Here is a 7,015-nt window from a genome sequence, read left to right as displayed (position 1 = left end):
CCACTGCACCCAGCAAGAGATATGTATTTTAGAAGCCACAGAAGAGCAAAGAACAGTAGACTCTATTCAGCAGACTCTGGGGCTATTGAAGAGAGAGGAAGTATTGATGTAGCTTTTGGTTAATGATTAAGAAGGGGAGAGATGAGAGCAGGAAAGGGGAGTAGTGGATGTTAGGCTATTTATAGGCTCAAGGACTAGAGAATGATCAGGTTATAGTAGAGGTTATAGTAGGCAGGAATTTATTGCAACTATACAGAGAAATAAAAGTAGACAGATCGATGTTGTTCTGGAAGTTTGTTGAAGATGTAGCTGCAGCTGGCCTTTCAGCAGGGACCATCACCTTGCCTGCTCTAGTGTTTCCACACAGTGAGGTCTCAGTCCTTCTCTCTCTGCTCTTGCTTCTGGTGCCACTGATCATCTTTTCTCTACTCTCCTTCCTACCATCCCAGAGCTTCTGTTTTCTCTCTGCTCTCACTTCCCTCTCTATGCCTTTGTGTATCTACCCTGACTGACGACTGTACTTTGTGGTCAAATATGCCCAAGAGAGAAATTTAGATGGTTCACTGCCTCTCAATAGAGAGCTTTTCTGTTGAACAGAGTGGATCTACCAGACTTTTGGTAGAAAGATGCCAGTTAGGCCACGATCATGTTCCATCTGCTGAGCCAAAAATAAGAAGCTGTATAAGGAAGTCCTGAAAGGGGGCAATGGCAGGGCAGATTTTCTGAAGCATGAAAGAAGTGGTAGTGTAACTTTCAGGAAGTTGCTTCACCAGACACTTTTGGAAGGAAAACCAGGGTGAATTCATGATGAATAAAAAGAACGGCTAAAAGTCATTCTGAAAATACTGTCCAAGGAGTTTTTTTTTTTTTAATGAGAAAAAGTATGAAAGACTCTTTTTTTCAACTTGCCTCCCATGAAGAGAGACAAAAATATAGAATTAGAATGTATTTTTCCCAGCATTGATACTCTGGAAAAACTGCAAGATTCCTCCTGCCCAGATGCCTAGTCCAGTACCCTAGTCCAATCCTCAACAGGCAAGATTTCAGCTATTTTTTTGGTGTCTGTGTAGTATGTTCCTTATTTGCTTAAGTTAATTAGAGCCAGTACTTGTTGCTTGTAACCAAGAAACTCTACAAAGAAAGTAGTCCTTTCTAAACTTCTTGTGTAGGGAGTCAGCAAAATCAATCGATGGTAGAAAGCTGATACTTAGATATCTGTGCATCACAACTCCAGGAAAAGAGAGACAGGTTCAGAATTAAGTATAGATCAAAAGAATTTAATATTTGAAAACATGCCAGCTCTTTTTAGGTATTAAATAAACTGGGGCGAATGTACAAATGACAAAAATAAAACAGACAGCTTTTAAAAGAAAAAACCCCCAATGACCTTATATCTTTGATGGTATGGAATTAATAACATTACAAAGTATTTAATATGTAGGTGTAGGGATGGTTAATTTCCCCCAACTCAACGATTTATCTGGATTTGCCTGTTGACATCTGACCTACTTTTCAGCATTCCAGGCAGTAATTATCCGAAGCCCTCCCCAAAGTCTCAGTCCATAAAATCCTCCTTTTAATAGACTTAACAAGCCTTTAGCATGCTCCTGCAGCACTTCAAAGTCACATTGGCACCAGGGGAGTGTTTTAAAACCTGCAACACATGAAGTGCATTCTGGGGTTTCTCAGGCTTAAGACAAAAATGTAGGGACACAGACATTAGGTACCGTAATCTGGGGAGACTCATATTCTGGAGGGAATCCTTGGGATGTGAGAAGGGAATGGTGGTAGAGTTTGGGGTTCTTAAAGTTCTTGAGAAAAAGGAAATAATCTGAGATGAATCCTGTTTGAACCAGGCAGTGGACTATTCTGATGAAGTCCATCCCATTCTTAAAGTTACCCCATTAACTTTTCTGTTTGGTTCAGGCAATATGGGAATGGCAGGACCAAGGTTACGTTACTCTTAAATCCCTTTCCCATCCATTCAGAGATTCCATTTCTATTCCTACTTACATACATTGTACATAGGGATTCCAGTTAATGTGCTCTGCCTACAAAGTTAAAATGTCCACCTGCTCATGTGCTCAGAAAGGAGCAAGGAGGGAAGCATTTATTAATTGGTTCCAGAGGTTCTGTGTCTGCCAAATGTTTCTCAAAATCAAGTATGACACAATTGGGGCAATATAGTAATTGTTTTGTTATTTGAGAACTGCAATGTGGAAACTGCTAGTCATATATGGCTATTTAAGTTTAAACTAATTAAAATTGCATAAAAATTCAAACCAGGGGCTGGGATTGTGGCTCAGTGATAGAGCCATGGTCTAGCATGTGCGAGGCCCTGGGTTCGATCCTCAGCATCACATAAACATAAATAAACAAAATAAAGGTATTGTGTTCAACTACTTCTAAAAAATAAATATTTTTTAAAAAATTCAAACCATCTATTACATAAGCTACATTTAAAAAGGTCAATAAGTGGCCAGTGGCTACTGTACTGGACAAGATAGATTTATGGAACATTTCCATAATTGCGGAAAGTTTCTTAGGACAGCAGTATTCTGGAATAATGAATTCTATTTCACCATCATTGTGTTTTTACCTGTACTAGTTAAAACAAACAAACAAACAAAAAAACTGCCCAGGAGAGACTGGGAATGTAGCTCAGTGGTAGACTGCCTGGCTAGTGTGCATAAAGTCCTGGGATCAATGCCCAATGTCAAATAAATAAATAAAAACTTCCCAGTAGATATCTTTTTTTCTCTCAAGTATTCTTTATGCAAATACCACAGATGTGCTGTATTGTGTAAAAACACAATTAGTTATCCCACCAACATTGGAACCTTTGATAATTCTAATGCTTAGTATTTCATCCTCCTCTAGTTCAGCTAGGAACTGTGTCTAAAGAAGGTGATTACAAAGTGTAAGTCATACATATAGGCAATTAAATAATCACAATGAGAATGAAAACTTTCCTGGAATCAAGTGGAAAATTATTTCAACAGTAAATTTAATTTTTGCTGTGAAAATAGTTCAATATTCTTAGAAAATAAGCTCTGAAGTTTCTTAGACAAATACGAATGCCTTAGTTACTATATACTCTGCAGTTGAAATATTGTGCTAGCCAAGTGCTTGTTTTATTCATAAAAGATGATGGTGTCTGTAGTACACAAGCAAGGCTATTTGTGTACTACAAACACATCATTCTAAAAGATCTGCCACTTGATGTATCTAACACGTATAGTGCAATTATCAATTGGCCTGAAACAGGTTCTAAATGTTTCTAGGATTTAAAGAACTGTAGTCCCTTTAAAAGTGATAACTGTTAGGCTCACTGTAAAGCTCATTAAATATATTTGTAAATTAAAATTAACAAATTTTTTTTTTCATATGCTTGTAAATTCTTTTTTAGTTTATGTAAATTTTTGACGTTGGAATTATACTCAAGTTCCAACCTTCACATTATAAACTATGTGCTAACTCCTCTGGCTAGAACTTTGGTGCATCTAGTCTGAAAGATTATTTAGTGGAGAAAGTGAAGGAAAATTTTAAAATCCTTATCTCTATGCATTCCTCACTCCTCCATAAATGTTTATACCTGTTTGGCATTATAAGGCCATCCTTTGAAAAGCATGAAAAGAAAAAGCTGTATAGCTAATTTACACTGCTAATTAAGTTCCCATGGATCAGACCTCAACCAAACCAAAAAAGAAAACAACAACTAGGTAGCTGGGCCATGTATCTGTTTAATAGCGAGCTTGCTGAGTATTAATCCAGTATTTATATTTTGCTTAAGCTGGGGGTCTTCCTCCCCGGACACCACAACTTTCTTGTAGACTTCCAGGTAGGGTCCAGGTAGGACTTCCAGGTACTGGCCTCAGGAGGTAGTGAGAGGAGCAAGAAAGTTGACAAAGCCTGAAACAGCTGGCCGGGCAGTGCGGGAGCCGACCAGACTGGAGCCGGCCTGACCAGAATAAGCCGGACAGTGGGCGTGGCGTTCTGGGGGCGTGGCCCCGTGAGACGGTCACGTGTCCGTCCAGCCGCCAACAATTCGGGAAGGCGCGCGACCGCTCTCCAGGCCGGCACCCGAGAGGGGCAGTGTCCCCTAGCGGAGTCGCACCGCCTCCAGCTCTGCCGGGTGGCCAGCGCCGGGGCCCCGTAGGGTCCTCAGGAGTGCGAGCCAGAGTCGGCGACGGCCGCTTCAACAACGTGGGGCTGGCAGACGGAAAGCCTGTGGTCGTGGCCCTCGCCTCAGGAGCTCGGGAGCCTGGGTGACCGCGTAGGTCAGTTTCTCGCGGCCGACCTCGCCTGGAATCCGAGGCAGCCCCGGGTTCCTGCCAGTCCCGTGCTCCGGGTGGTCTGCCCGCGCCTGGTGGGAGGTGAGCGCTCCTCTCCCGGGAGTCTCGAAGGCTGGTCAGGTTCGTGATGCCGCAGCGCGATCTCGGCTTCCCGGCGGCTGGCTCCCCCAGCACTGCAGGAAGTTGTTAAAAGTAACAAACTGTTGGCATTTGTTGCACTTCCACTATGAGGTGCTGCGACTTCGTGCTGATGCCACATGCATCACCTACCAAGCCTTCAACTGCGTGCTTTCTTGGTACTTTCATGTGTGCATGGTAACTTTTAGTTTCCCTCTAACAACGGGAGGATTGATTCACAATGGAAGTCACGAGTTGTTCATGTGACCATGTTTATTATGTACCGCGTGGTCGGGTCAACACACGTGAAAAAATCGTAGGGGTATCCGCGTGAAAGACCCCAGCTGCACAATAGAAACTGAAGGAGTCACTTATCCTGAGGCCCTGATGATTGGCAGGAGATGTCAAAGGGGGTTATCCTGACTTAGCTTTCAGGTGTCTTGGTTTTTTTATGCAGACAATATTGTGAAATTGAATTGTTCGCAGTGAGATAGTGTAAGTTAAGGGTGCTTGAATGTTCCCAATGTACCTCTCAGGCTTTATGAATGGTTGAATAATTAAGTCAGTTGTGAAACCAGTGATGTGTTTCCCTAGAAATTTAAGTATGCACAGTAGTAGATGCATTTTGGATATAGAGTTTGGGACATCCTCATCTCTTTACCTAGCATTTGGAAAATAGTTTGTTGGCTTGAAGTCTGTCAGTGTTCTTATTCTAACTGTGATACTTTGGAATTTTTGCTAAAGTATGCTAGATAATACGTTCTGAACCCCTCAGCTGAAATTGTAAAGCTCTCTATTAATCGGAGAATAGCCACAAAATCTGCTCTAAATCTCCCCAATTCTAAATTACCAGGTGGAATCTATCCATAGGCTATAGGGAGAAAACAGTAACAGTGATTTAATTTTTTTTCATTTCCCCCAGGCAAAGTAATTTTCTAACAGCGTTTAAAAAAATGATATTCAAAATGGGAGTTAACAGTCATAAATTGAGTAGATTTATCTGAAATAGTTGTATCTGGATGTAGGACTTTGAGAATGTCTTTTATCAGATGACAATTGCTAGATATCTAATTGTGAATCAGTAGGAATTTGTGGTGGATGGCTAATGCTTGTCCCTGGAGGCTGCTCATTTTTGCAGGTATTGTAGCAATATGTGGACCTGTGTTTCAGATCAGCCAGGTTGTATATCTTAAAGACACTCCTCCCCCAGAATTGCCTTAAATCAAAGAAAAATGATACTGTTTAACACCAAAAATTATGAATACAGCCAATCTCTTTTGAGTGATGTCTGTTAAATAAATTACAAGTTTTCTCCTTAGAGATACAGCTATGTATTTGATCATGCTTTTCAGTTGGAACTCTGTTGTGGCAATTTCTTAACCTGTTGACATTACTGTTAAGCAAGCTTCATAAGTATTCCCTTAAAAAGTCAAAGTAGAAATATACTTAAGTGAGAACACCTGAAGGAGACAATAAGCTAGTATGTGCATGTGAGAAATTGAACATCAGAAAATTTAAGCTGTGTCTATCAGAAATTTGACTCTGTAAATTCTGTGCAGTTCCTAGAAAGAGTACAGGTTTTGGGTATGCAGGAACCTGCTTATACCAACAATTCATTACTTTCAGTAAAGTTTCAACACACTCTGTATAGTATATATTTACGATTTACAATCCTGGTGACATGTCTTTTATGATGTTCTTGATCCCTAGAAATGTTGAATTTTTCTCACTTTACATGATTTCCCCCATCAATGTTATATCCATATTGTCAGTACTAAGGAGGTGGGCAAATATAAGAAAGTTTTAATGCAGTCAGTAAGAGGTTGTAGTAATTTGCTGATAGATTTTTATCTGAGTTCTTATTCATCAACCTTCAAGTAGAAAATGATGCACTATATAGTGAAAGCAGTCCTTCACTGAGCATTTTCCTATCATGTGACAATAGAAAGTAACCACATGTGTATTTTGTGTTTAAAGCTTCCCTTTAAAAGATTGGAGTTGTGGTGCATGTCTGTAGTTCCAGCTACTACTCCAGAGGCTGAAGCAGGAGAATCAGTTGAGACCAGGCTTTCAAGGCCATGCTGGATAACAGTGAAACCCCTGTCTCAAATAAACAAACAAAAATAACAAGAACAACAGCAAACAAGTCCCTATAAAGAGAAACTTCTATGATGCATAACTGGTCATTGAATGTAGAAAAATTATAAATAACCAGTGAATATATAGGGTTGGTGTCTAATTATGTCAATTTGGCATCCACTATTGAATATGAATAAGAAAGTTCACATACAAAGTGAACAATAATTTGTTATAAACATTGTATGCTGATTTCAATGGTTTACATGCTGTTATAATTATAGTTCAACTGTCATTTTTCCCCCAGAGGAGCAGTGCTCTTAATGAGGGCACAGAGCTTAGAGGGAAAGTTTTACTGAATTAAAAATTGATTGCCAAGTGCACCTGTGAAAATACACCTGTATTTTCAGTTACTCAGGAGCCCGAGGTAAGAGAAATGCAATTTTAAGGCCAGCCTTAGCAACTTAACAAGACCCTAACAAGACCCTGTCTCAAAGGACTGGGGATGTAGTTCAGTTGTACAGCAC

At 40.2% G+C, this 7,015-nt stretch overlaps 1 protein-coding gene across 4 annotated transcripts in view; it reads left to right on the top strand.

Moving 5' to 3' along the window:
• The first annotated feature begins 3,959 nt into the window (after positions 1-3,959).
• The window catches only part of OSBPL1A (oxysterol binding protein like 1A), a 217,301-nt gene continuing 214,245 nt past the window's right edge, over positions 3,960-7,015 (top strand). The window contains exon 1 of one of the 4 annotated variants that reach the window (XM_081263607.1): positions 3,960-4,280. The gene's annotated coding sequence lies outside the window, so the exon portion shown is untranslated. Of the gene's footprint in view, positions 4,377-7,015 lie in introns of all 4 variants that reach the window. The other 3 variants (XM_081263606.1, XM_081263608.1, XM_081263609.1) reach the window with 3 other exon arrangements.

Source organism: Spermophilus citellus (assembly GCF_964194105.1).
Source record: "Spermophilus citellus genome assembly, chromosome: 12".
Lineage (NCBI taxonomy): Eukaryota > Metazoa > Chordata > Mammalia > Rodentia > Sciuridae > Spermophilus > Spermophilus citellus.
Note: the sequence above shows the minus strand (reverse complement) of the source record. Positions and strands in the feature narration are given on the sequence as shown.